The sequence below is a fragment of the Ornithorhynchus anatinus genome, chromosome 8 (assembly GCF_004115215.2).
Source record: "Ornithorhynchus anatinus isolate Pmale09 chromosome 8, mOrnAna1.pri.v4, whole genome shotgun sequence".
Taxonomy (NCBI): Eukaryota; Metazoa; Chordata; class Mammalia; order Monotremata; family Ornithorhynchidae; genus Ornithorhynchus; species Ornithorhynchus anatinus.
The window spans coordinates 28,499,889-28,513,276 of NC_041735.1; positions in this window are offsets into that span (position 1 = coordinate 28,499,889).

Genomic DNA, 13,388 nt, shown 5'->3' on the forward strand with positions numbered 1-13,388 from the left:
GCAGGGATGCCTTCTTTGCTCTTCCAAGTGCTTTGCACACAGTAGGTGCTCAGTAAATGCTACTGACCAAGGAACACGAGGGGTGAGGAGGGGGCCCACACCAGAAGGGCCTGGCGGTGTTGACATCACCACCCTGCACCAACAATTTGCTTTTAATTAGGATGAAGCTCGATGAATCATGTGACCTGTTTGCCTCTAGGTCTAGTAAAGAACAGGCTGGATCTGGCAGCAGAACTGAAAGGTAGAGAGCTGCGGCCATGGCCCCCGCCCGGCCTGCAGCTAACATCTGCTGGGAGGATTTATTTAGGGGGTTGTTGTTTTCCAACAGTCACATGCAGACTTGTGATCGGGTCAGCTGATGAAGCGTTCCATCTTCCAATATTGAATTCCCTCCCAGGAGTTCCCGGGAAAGGGCCGGAGCCGGAGTCGTCCTTGGCACGGCAACTCGGGGCCGGGCCCGCTTGACCGTGCTGGGCCGTGGCACCCCGTCGCCGGCCCCCTGGGCCCGGGGAGGGCATCCCGACCAGAACGGCTGAGGCCCCCAGGAAGCCGCAACTGGAGGGGGCCGGCAGAGGGGCCGCCCGCCACCACCTCCGCGTCCACGTGTTCCAAGTCGGGGGCGCAAACCCGTCCTTGCCGGAGCCTGACTCAGACGGTGATTCCAGAGCGGGGGGCCCGCGGGAGGCCGGACGAGGCCCTCCAGGAAAGTAACACAGAGACGTCTCAGGCACCACCGTGCGCTGATTTCCCGTGATCCTCCAGTGTTTCTTCAGGGGTAGCCTGACCCCCAAACTTGTTCCCCATCCACAGGAACCCTGACACCCGGTGTGGGATTAGATCTTGGCTGCAGGAGCCACACAGGGTCATAAAAGCGTCCGACATAAGAGCGTCTCCGTATCAGTCCTGGATAGGAGACAGAACAACTAATGTCAGCGTTTAGTACAGTGCCCAGCGCTTAGTACTGTGCCTGGCACAGGGTAAGCACTTAACAAATACCATTTAAAATAAAATTGATAATAATAGTCGTACTTAAGCGCTCATTATGTGCCGAGCACTGTTCTAAGCACCAGGGTAGGTATTCATTAATCAGATTGAACCCAGTCCCTGTCCCCTATGGGGTGCACCTCTTAATCCCTGTTTTACGGATGAGGGAACTGAGGCCCAGAGAATTTAAGTGACTTGCCCAAGGTCACACAGCAGATATGTGGCAGAGCCGGGTTTGGAACCCAGGTCCTTCTGACTCCCAGGCGTGTGCTCTATCCACTAAGCCACACCGCCTCTCACAGCTGAACAACCATTGTGCTTCTCACAACATCTCACAACGCCTGTTGGTTGTAGAACTGGCTGACTGGTCACCCTAAATCTGGAACTACCCAGTCCCTCCCTGCCCTCCTCCAAACTCCCCTCAATCAATCAGTCAATCAAGGGTATTTACTGAGTGCTTACTTTATATAGAGCACTGTACTGAATGCTTGGGAGAGTACAACAACTTTGATAGGCACGATCCTTGCTCTCACAGAGCTTACGGTCTAACGGGGCAGCCAGGCATTAAAATAAATCACAGGTAAGGGCAGTACAAGGATCTGTATATGAGTGTACCTTGTACAAGGATCTGTATATGAGTGTATGTGCATTTTGTGAAGGATGGGATGGGAGGGGGAGAATCTAAGTGCTTATGGGATGGAACTAAGTGCTTGGGAGAGGTAGTAGGGAGGGATTACGGCTTCCAGCGGCTTCTTCCCTTTCCCACAGCTTCTATCCCATTGCTTTCGAACTTGCTTACGTGTCCCCTCTCTTAAAAAAACCCTCCCTTAGCCCCATGGCTCCTTTCAGTTATCACCCCATCTCCCTCCTACCATTCCTTTCCAGACTTCTTGAGAGAGTTGTTTACACCCACTGTCTCCACTTCCCCTCCTCCAATTCTCTCCTTGATCCCCTCCAATCTGGTTTCTGCTCCTTTCATTCCATGGACACAGCCCTCTTTAAGGTAAACAATGACCTTCTTCTCACTAAATCTGACGGCCTCTACTTCAGCCTAATCCCCCCAAACCTCTCACCTGCCTTCAACACTGTCGACCGCCCCCTTCTCCTTGAAACTTTATCCAACCTTGGCTTCCCTGACACCGGTTCTTTTCCTATCTCGCTGACCTCTCCTCCTCAGTCTCTTTCATAGGCTCCTCTTCTGCCTCCCACTCTCTGACAGCCTCAAGTCTCAGAATTATTCTATTTTCCATCTTCACCCCATTCCCTTGAGAAGCAGAGTGGTCTAGTGGATAGGCTCCACCGCTTTCCTGCTGGGTGATCTTGGACAAGTCACCTCACTTCTCTGTGCCTCAGTTGCCTCATCTGTAAAATGAGGATGGAGACTGTGAGCCCCATGTAGGACAGGGACTGTATCCAACCCGATTTGCTTAGTACAGTGTCTGGCACATGTAAGTACTTAACAAATACCAGAATTATTGTTATGATGATGATGATGATTTCTTTCCCGTGCATTTAGTAAATAAACCCTCAGTAAATTCCACTGATGATGATGGTGACCAAATTAGGATTGGGAGGATGAGAGATTAGTCAGAGAAGGCTTCCTGGATGAGGTTAGATGTTAGTAAGGCTTTGAAGATGGGGAGAGTCCTGGTCTGTCAGATTTGTACTAGGAGGACAGGGGAAGGGTCTGCCAGCTCTCTTGTGTGGTAATCTCCCAAGTGCTTAGTACAGTGCTCTGCACAGAGTAAGTGCTCAATAAATACCATTGATGAGGGTGAAGGATTTCCAGGCAGGAGGTGGGCTTCAGCCAGAGCTTGAGCGCGAAGCACAGTGAGTTACAGTTAGCTTGAGAGGAATGAAGAATGCGAGCTGGGAAGAGAATCAGTAGGAGGATAAGTTTAAGTTATTTGAGTGCCTCAGGGACAACGGTCAGAAGTTTTCACCTCATGTGGAAAGGAATGGGTAACCAGTGGAGGTTCTTGAGTAAGGAAGGCGTATGTGTGCAGACAGATGTTTTCAAACAATGATCCGGGCAGCAGAGTGGAGTTTGGACGGGAGAGATTGGAGGCAGTCTGGCCTCCCTGCCTCTCTCGGGTCCTTGAGAGATTGTTGGGTTGCTTCCGCCCCAGACAGGGTGTCTCCAGCACTAAGAGTGCTGAAGCCTGCCAGGGGACACCTAGGTCCCCCGGCCCCGTCTGATGTCGCGGGACAAGCTGAACGGAAGCCACAAGATTCTCACTGAGGTCCCTAAACAATAATAACTGGGGTACTCATTAGGTGCTTACTACGTGCCAGGCACTATGCTAAGCGCTGGGGTGGAGACAAGCAAATCGGATCAGCCACAGACTCTGTCCCACATGAGGTTTACAGTCTTAATCCCCATTTTACAGATGAGGTAAGTGAGACACAAAGAAGGTCAAGACCACACAGCAGACAAGGGGCAGAGACAGGATTAGAACCCAGGTCCTTCTGAATTCCAGGCCACTAGACCACACTGCTTCTCCGCTACACACAGGAGGTTTGTGGCCGGAGGGTGGAACCCAACATAACCCCAATAATAGAGTAGTTTTTCAATATGGCGCTCTCGGCCTGGGTGATCTCTTACCCTGGACTGCCCGGTCCCTTCCATCCTCCCACCAGCCTTGTCCTTGCGACCACACGAATGGTCTCTTCACACACAAAGCTGCGCTCGGTGCAAGCAGTCAGAAACAAGCTACTCCTGCTCCAATGGGCTTGAACCCATGTGGCAAATCTGCCCCGACCAATGCCCATTCCTGCCACGCAGCCACCGAGTGCCGGGCGAGTCATGCCAGTGCACTCAGGCAAATCTCCTTGGGAAAGCACCATGATATATCCCGTGCCCCAAAAAGTCAGATGTGATTTGAAAGCAAAGTGGCCTAATGCCAAGAGCACAAGAATGAGAATCAGGAGACCTGGGTTGGCGGTCTGCCGTGTGACCTTGGACAACTCACTTAACCTCTCTGTGCTTAGGGTTCCTCATCTGTAAAATGGGGATTAAATACCTGTATCTCCCTTCTCTTTAGGCAGTGAGCCCATATGGGATGGATCTGGTTTTGATCTAATTGGATTGAATCTATCCCAGAGTTTAGGACATACATAGCATATATATACGTAAACACAAAGGACATTGAACAGTGCTTGGCACATAGTAAGTGCTTAACAAATACCATTCAAAAATGTAAATACAAAGGGCACACACATAAACATACACATATATTTATCTACGATATGTCCTTAGTATTTGAAGAAGACACCACTGATGGTGAAGGGGTTTTCTTGTTATGTTTCGTATGGTGTCCATTGAGCATTTACTGTGTGCCAGGCACGTTTCTAAGCACTGGAGTAGATACAAGCTAATAGGTTGGGCACAATCCCTGTCCCGCATGGGGTTCCCAGCCTTAATCCCCATTTTACAGATGAGGTAACTGAGTCACTCAGAAGTTAAGTGACTTGCCCAAAGTCACCCAGCAGAAAAGTGGCAGAGCAGGGATTAGAACTCGGTTCCTTCGGACTCCCAGGCCCGTGCCCTTTCCACTAGACCATGTCACTTCTCACTTACCAGTGTGTCACCCACAGTCCCAGCCTCAGAATGAGCACAGAATGCTTCCCTTTGTTGTGATGTTTCCATGTTTTCAGCCAGGGGCAATATTTTCTCTTCTGCCTCCTTGGCTCTCATTCCTTACAGACCTTTTAGTCAAAGAGAGTCACTCCTTTCTTTCAGTGAGCTAGGCTGGTTTGTCCTTAGTAACTGACTCCCAGTTTTCAGCATTGTTTTACTGTGTCCTTAAAACATCTCCTCCGCTCTCTTGCTTTCAGTTTCCCAGTTTCAGTGCCATACAGCAGCTGTTTGGGCCTCCTGCTCGCTCTCTCATTCTCCTCACGTATCTCACCCCATTGTAGCCGTGTTAAAGTGAGCAGAGCTTCAATCAATCAATCAATGGTATTTACTGAGCACTTACTATGTGCAGAGCACTGTACTGAGCACTTCGGAGAGTGCAATACGGCAGAATTAGCGGGCACGTTCCCTGCCTTATAAGGAAATTACAGTCTAGAGGTGAGTTTACAGCTTGTTCATTCATTCAATCGTATTTATTGAGTGCTTACTGCGTGCAAAGCCCGTCAAAGGGCAGGGACTGTATCTGTTACCGATCTGTTCATTCCAAGCGCTTAGTACGGTGCTCTGCACATAGTAAGCACTCAATAAATACGATTGAATGAATGAATGAATACTAAGCACCTGGGCGAGTACACATATCAATAAGCAGACTCATTCCCTGCCCACAACGAGCTGATAGTCTAGTGGATTGAGCACAGGGCCGAGAGTCAGAAGGTCCTGGGTTCTAATTCCGGCTCCGCCACTTGTCTGCTGTGGGACCTTGAGCAAGTCACTTCACTTCTCCGTGCTTCAGTTACCTCATCTGTAAAATGGGAATTGAGACATGGGACAGGGACTGTGTCCAACTCGATTTGCTTGTATCCACCCCAGACCTAAGTGCGGTGCCTGGCACGTAGAAAGTGCTTAACAGATACCCTCATTAGTATTATTATGGGGGAGACAGAGATCATATAAATAAATAAATTACAGATGTGGACATAGTGCTGTGGAGCTGGGAGGTGGGGTGAATAAAGGGAGCAAGTCAGGATGACACAGAAAGGAGTGGGAGAAAAGGAGCGCTTAATCAGGGGCAACCTTACAGTCTAGTGATGCTAGGAGACTGACAAGCTTCCAGAACTTCATCATTTGGGAATCTCGCCTTGCCATCTGATATTTGAGTCACACCTGTAAATGACGCCGGTTGGAACCACTTGAGAAGCCGGGTACGGCGCCTGTGTGGGGTCCAGGTCTCCCAGCCGGAGAAAAGGTCGGACCCCGCTACGGCTCGGTAGACTTTTAGTTTGGTCTGGAACCTGACTCCCAGGCTGCTGTCACACTCTGGCAATCTCCCAGAGGATGTTCTGGTTGGCCTTCTCGATTCGGTTTCCTCCTTTCTTGCCTATCGTTGGTCCGTAGGTCGGTGCGAGCTTGGCACACAGAAAGCTCTAGGGACGCCGCAGTTCCAGGGAAGGTTAAGTAGCTTCCACGGCCTCGGCCGAGAGCCAAGCCAATCTTACAGTGGTGCAGGGGGAGTGGCGTCGCAGGACGGCCTGTTTTTCAGACGTGTAGGGAGAGGGACCTTGAGGAGCAGTGGGTGTTTCAGAGCTGCACCTGGAGCTTAAGATTTGATAGATGAATAGAAACAGGCCCAGAATCTCCCTTCAGCTGCATCTCTTTCTCTGTTGTAAAGGACTTTGTGGGAAACTTTCCTTTCTTAATATCTTCCCGGGAAAAAAATGTATTTTGGCAAACTCTCCTCCCGGCACTGAAAATAGATCAGTGCTCTCCGGTTACATGTTGGGCATCTACCCCGCCTAGGCCCACTCTCCCGAGCCTAGGAGAACCCAGCTATCCCCCTTAAAAGCAGTCTCAGCCTGTTCCCCCACCCCGGCAGCCCCCATGACTTTTCCCCTCTCCCTCCACCATATTCGGCAGAAGCCTCTCTCTCCCCAGCTGCCAAGCCCCCTTCCATCATTCAGACCCAACTGCAATGAGCTCCAGTCCCTTCCCTGGCCAACGCTTAGCTCCTATGGCTGGACTAGGGCTAGGAATGAGGTTTCAGACACTTTAGAGAAGCAGCACAGCCTAGGGGATAGACCTCGAGCCTGGGAGACCGATAGACCCGGGTCCTAATTCCGGCTCTGCCACTTGCCTCCCGTATGTTCGTAGGAAAGTCGCTTCGCTTCTCTGTGCCTCAGTTCCCTCTTCTGAAAATGAGGATTAAAACTGTGAGCCCCAAGGGGGACAGGAACGGTGTCCAACCTGATTAACTTCTATCTGCCCCAATTCAATTCAATCATAGTTAATGAGTGCCTGCCATGTATAAAACACTGTACTAAATGCTTGGGTGAGTACAATATAACAATAAATGGACACATCACCTACCCATAGCACCTGTACAGTGCCTGGCTCATAGTAAGCACTTAACAAATGCCACAATTGTCATTATTATTATTCCACTACAAGGGCCAATCGGGGGTGGGGACGGGGAGACGTTCGGCCAACGGCAGGGGGCCAAGATTAACCACATCTTCTGGCGAGCTCTGAAGAGCAGCAGGTTTACACTCCATTTCAACCCGTGGGTGGGGGCCCCGTTTGGTGCCCCGGAATCGGTCTTAGGGCTTTCCTCTGGCCGGCGCAGTGACTGGAAGGCGACTGCTCAGATCAGCTGTTAAAGGGTGAGAGAATTATTTCTCAGAAACCAGCCAGAGCAGAGGAAATGATCTGTCTCATAGTCTTTGACAAGTCCTACCCACCCCACCACAACTCTTTCTCCAATCAGTGGGGAAGAAGGTTACAGGCTCTCCAGTAACCGGGGCGCCTGCAGTCACGAGCCGAGCCGGCCGGGGTAGCCTTAGAAGGGAGGCTTCTCTGTCGAGGAGTCCGCGGAGGTTTCTGCAGGTGGCCTCCCGCCGGGCTTGTAGAGAGGAAAACAGCCCCAGCCCCAGCACGGCACTGTCCTGGGTGGTTTCCTCATCTGCAAAATGGGGTTCAGACACCTGGTTTTTTTTTATTATGGTATTTATTAAGCACTTGCTTTGTGCCAGCCACTGAACTAAGCGCTGTGGGTAGGTACAAGCTAATCAGGTTGGCTACAACCCCTGTCCCACATGGGCTCCCCGTCTCAATTCCCATTTTACAGATGAGGTAACTGAGGCCCGGAGAAGCCCTAGGTCAGCCAGCAGGTGTGGTGGAGCCAAGAAGAACCCAGGTCCTTCTGACTCCCAGACCCATGCTCCATCCACTAGGCCACACTATTTCCCCCTCCCCTCTAGATTGTGAGCCCCGTGTGGGAGGGCGCCTGGTTTGGACCTGATTATCGTAGATTTAGCTCAGCACTTAGTACAGCACTTGGCCTAGAGTAAGTGCTTAACAAAGACCACAGGTTGCATTACTAGGGAGGGCAGTTGCAGAAGAGCAGCTCTAGTCCTTGGCAACTTCCTGCTGGGAGGTCCCCAAGGGGAACATTGGCCCCCCTCCAAATCTTCATTTCTGGCAACCCCAACTCCCCCTCAAGCTCCAACACAAGGGTAGGCAGGATTGGACCAACTTTCCAGGATGCTGAGCCACTGGAAGGAGCTCCCTGAGATGGGGCTTCTGGGAGGGGTAAATTTCTGTGGGGCAATACTAGGGAGTTACTACCAACTCTATGGGGATGATTCCCAAATCTACCTCTCCAGCTCCAACCTCTCTCCTTCTCTGCAGTCTCACATTTCCTCCTGCTTTCAGGACACCTCTTCTTGGATGTCCCGCCAACACCTCAAACTTAACCATATAAAACTTCTCATCTTCACACCCAAACCCTGCCTCCCCCTATTTCCCATCACTGTAAACACCACCAACATCCTCTGTCTCACATGCCCGGAACCTTAGCCTTATCCTCGGCTCGTCTCTCTCATTCACGCATTCGCTCTGTCACCAAATCCTGTCGGTTCTAAGGGGGAGAGAGGAAATGTGTTTTTTTATCTCCACTTTACAGATGAGGAAACTGAGGCACAGAGAAGTTCAGTGACTTGCCCAAGGTCACAGGGCAGGCAGGTGGTAGAGCCGGGATTAGAACTCAGGTCTCCTGGCTCCCAGGCTCATGGTCTTTCCACTAGGCCAAAGTTCACTTGGAGGAACGAAGAGTGTTTCTCCCCAGCTTCCGGGCCATCTCAGCCTGGCATTCCCTCCCTCTGAAGAAATCCCTGCCTGAACCTGGAGTCTCCTGCAGATCCCAACTTGGGACCCTGACATCCCAAATCAGCAAATGAGTATTGGCCCTGCTATTTAAAAGGGCCAGCACAAAAGTCCCCGGGGAAAATGATGATGTTGGTATTTGTTAAGCGCTTACTATGTGCCCAGCACTGTTCTAAGCGCTGGGGTAGAACCAGGGGAATCAGGGTGTCCCACGTGGGGCTCACAGTCTGCATCCCCATTTTACAGATGAGGTAACTGAGGCACCGAGAAGTTAAGTGACTTGCCCAAAGTCACACAGCTGACAAGTGACCGAGCCGGGATTCAAACCCCTGACCTCTGACTCCAAAGCCCGTGCTCTTTCCACTGAGCCACGCTGCTTCTCTAAAAGGTTTGCTTGTGGTGAGAATCAAATCCACATGGAGTCCAGCTCTGCTCTGCTCCTTCAGCCACATGAGAACAATTATGGATTGCTGATTCTGGATCATGGGACCCGAGGCACTGCAAATTCCATTCTTCCCTGCTGTTTGATTTTCTCGGGATCAGGAGTCAAGCCCAATCCTTTGAGCCGCACGTCCGGCCTTATCCGCCAGGCAGTCTTGCCTCTGGCAGCACCCAGAGAAGGCCGGCTCTGGCTCCCGCCTCAGCTCCCAGGAGGGCTGGGGGCGGGTGGAGGTGGAGTGGGGGGAGGGGCGACTTTCCTTCCATAATAATATTGATATTAATCATCCTTCCCTGTATTTGCCTGGTGCTTTTTTAAATTTTTCCAGTGCCCTTTCACCTCAGTGATCTCATTTTGTCTTGGCAACATTCCGGTGAGGTAGGGAGGGGCAGGTGTCATCCCTGTTTTGCCGATGAGGAAATGGGGCACGGGGAGGTTAAATAACTTATTCAAGGTTACACAGCAAGCCGGTGGCAGAACTGGAACTAGAACTCGGGTCTCCTGTTTCCCAGCTTCACGTTCTCCCCACTGGTGACATCGTCATTATCATCGTTATCGTTATCACCACCACCACCGCTGTGACGGTGATCACCGCCACCACAGACTGAGTACATCCTGTGTGAGAGCACAGTACTAGTTACTGGAGGGATGCCTGGAAGAACTATAAAAAGCATAATCCCTGACGCTTACAATCTCTTTCGGGGAGTCGAGCAAACAAACTGTCGTGAGAAATTGAGCAGGCAAATGAACCACGATTAAAAACCACCCTATTTATTTTTTTAATGAGATGTACATCACCTTGATTCTATTTATTTGCTATTGTTATAATGAGATGTTCTTCCCCTTGATTCTATTTATTGCCATTGTTCTTGTCTGTCTGTCTCCCCCGATTAGACTGTAAGCCCGTCAAAGGGCAGGGACTGTCTCTATCTGTTACCGATTTGTACATTCCAAGCGCTTAGTACAGTGCTCTGCACATAGTAAGCGCTCAATAAATACTACTGAATGAATGAATAAAGGAGAGTGAGAAAGTTTACAAAAGGCAGACCCAGTGGCTAAGTGCATCACAGGGCTGAGGGGATGGTCCGGCCACAAAGGTGCATGTCTGGCAGGGAGGGGTGGGGTGGGGAGATGAGTCGGGGACGGCTTCTTGGAGAGGGCTTTTGGGAAGTCTCCTCTCTGGGGCCATGGGCAATTTGGGCTGCCATAACACCAGGTGGTTTGAGAAAGCTGTGAGACCGAGCCGTGGTCTGGCCTGAGAGACCGTGACGGTCAGAGCTCTGGAGGCCACAAAAGGTCAATGCCTCCCCCACGGCTGTGGACAGCAGAGTGCGAAGAGACCCTTGGCAGAGCACACAGGAGGAATGGGAGACATTTTCACCACCAGCACTGCCCACCCCCACCCCCCGGGCCTTTACCCCACCCCGGCTCATTGAAGGGACTGATCTGAGGCGAGTGAAGGGCATGGGCGGTGGGGAGACAGGGAGAGGGAATCCAAGGAGGAGGTGGTTTGAAAGGTGGAGTTGAAGGGTCTGTTGGGGTGGGCTGGGATGAATTGGCAGTGGGGGAAATGAAAAGTGAGCTGTTTGGTGTGGGCTGGGGTGGAAGGTGGTGAGGAAGGAAGTTAATAATAATACTAATGATGATGATGATGGTATTTGTTAAGTGCTTACTATGTGCCAAGCACCATTCTAAGCACTGAAGTATATACAAGGTAATCAGGTTGCCCCACGTGGGGCTCACAGTCTTAACTGAGGCACAGAAAAGTTAAATGGCTTGTCCGAGGTCACACAGCAGACAAGTGGCAGAGCCGGAATTTGAACCCAAGTCCTCTAACTCCCAAGCCTGTGCTCTTTTCACTAAGCCATGCTGCTTGAGTGAGGAGTGTGGATTCAAGGAGGGAGGAGAGTAACGGGTAAAAATACGAGAGGGAGGGAAGGTGGGGTGGGTAGGTGAGAATGAGTGAAGTGGCAGGTGAAAAGGGGAAGGACAGGGTCTGGATAGAGCAGGAGGTAGGAAGATTCATTCATTCATTCAGTTGTATTTATTGAGTGCTTACTGTGTGCCGAGCACTGAACTAAGCGCTACCCAGTGAGAGGGGAGGGGCTAGAGACGGGGAAAGATGAGACATTGGCATGTGGCCTAGTAGAAAGAGCACAGGACTTTGCACATAGTAAGTACTTAGTAAATACTATTTATTGATTGGGAGTCAAGAAAACCAGATTCTAGTCCCAGAACTGCTATAGGCTGACTTGGCAACCACGGGCAAGTCACTGAGCCTCTCTGGGCCTCAGTTTCCTCATCCCTCCTTAGACTGTGAGTTCTGTTTCGGTTTGGATAGTATCCAAACAGACTATCCTGAATCTCCCCCAGAGTTTATCCCAGTGCTTGACTTTTGGGAAGTGCTGATTCCAAACCCACATCTTCAGCCCTGATCTTTCTTCTCCTCTGCAGTATCATATTTCCTTCTGCCTTGGGGACATTTCTACATGGATGTCCTGCCAACACCTCAAACTTAACATGTCCAAAGCAGGACTCCTTATCTTCCTACCCAAATCCCTCCCTCCCCATGACTTTTCCACCACTGTAGGCAACGCCATCATCCTCTCTGACTCACGAGCCCGTGACCTGGGCATTATCCTCGACTCATCTCCCTCATTCAATCCAAATATTCAGTCTGTCACCAAATCCTTTCCATTTAACCTTCACAACATGGCTAAAATCCACCCTTTCCTCAACTGCTACCATGGAAATTCAAGCACTTATCCTATCCTCAGCCTCCTTGCTCTCCTCCCTGTCTCTCGTCTCTCCCCACTTCAGTCCACGATTCACTCTGCTGCCCAGATCCTTTTTCTACAGAACTGCTGAGTGCATATTCATCTGTAAAATGGGGATTAAGACTGTGAGCCCCACATGGGACAACCTGATTCCCCTGTGTTTACCCCAGCGCTTAGAACAGTGCTCTGCACATAGTAAGCACTTAACAAATACCAACATTATTATATTTCCCCACTCATCAAGAACCTCCTGTGGTTGTCCGTCCACCTCCACATCAAGCTGAAACTGCTTACCATTAGCTTTACAACACTCAATCACCTTTCTTCCTTTACCATATCTTGCTGCTTTCCTACTTACAACCCAGCCGGCACCCTTCACTCTAATGCCAACCTACCCACTGTACCTTGATCTCTTCTATCTCGCCACCAACCTCTCACCCACATCCTGCCTCTGGCCTAGAACTCCCTCCCTCTTCTTTCCAACAGATGGTGACTCTCCCCAACTTCAAAGCCATATTAAAAACACATCTTCTTGAAGAGGCCTTCCCTGACTAAGCCCTCATTTCCTCTTCTCCCACTCCTTCTGAGTCACCCTTGCTCTTGAGTTTACACCCTTTATTCACCCCTCCCTCAATCCCACAGCATTTAGGTACATGGCCGTAATTTGTTTATTTATACTAATGTCTGTCTCCCCTCTCTACTGTAAGATCCTTGTTGTGGGCAAGGAACATGCCTACCAACTCTGTTATAGTGTACTCTCCCTAGTGCTTAGTACAGTGCTCTGCACATGGTATGCACTCAATAAATATAATCGATCGATTGCAGAATAAATATCAGGAGTTGAGAGTACAGGAAGGAAAAGACAAACTCCTTTGAGCATCATCAGGTAGAGGATAGAGAAAAAATCAAAGGGATAATCCCGCCACTAAATGAAACAATGGAGTACCCATCCCTGGAATTCCAGGATGTCATTCCCCATCCCGGTGAGCTGTCCCACCCCGAGAAAGATCGAGTAGAGTTGAAGAAGGTACAGCATCAGGTGATAGTGATGATCAGAGGAGGAGAAGCTTCTGTGTGAGAGACATGGGTGAGGTTAGGACCCCAATCTGGAGAGATGAAAGCTGAGGGGAGAGTAGATTGAAGTTCTCAAATCACTAAAGGGTGGACAGGGTGCTGAGTGGTTGCCAAATGCAGGACCACCGGGTCAAGGGGCCACCCGCTGAGTCTTGGTCTTGGTAACAGAAGAGGAGTCAGAAATAAACACTGCTTCAGCCAGCGAGTAGAGAGCTCATGGAATTCCTTCCTTCAGACAGTCGTGCAGGGAGGAAATATCAGCAGGTTCAAGAGGGGTTTGGATAAAGCCGTGGACGAGCCATGGGAAGGAGAGCTACTG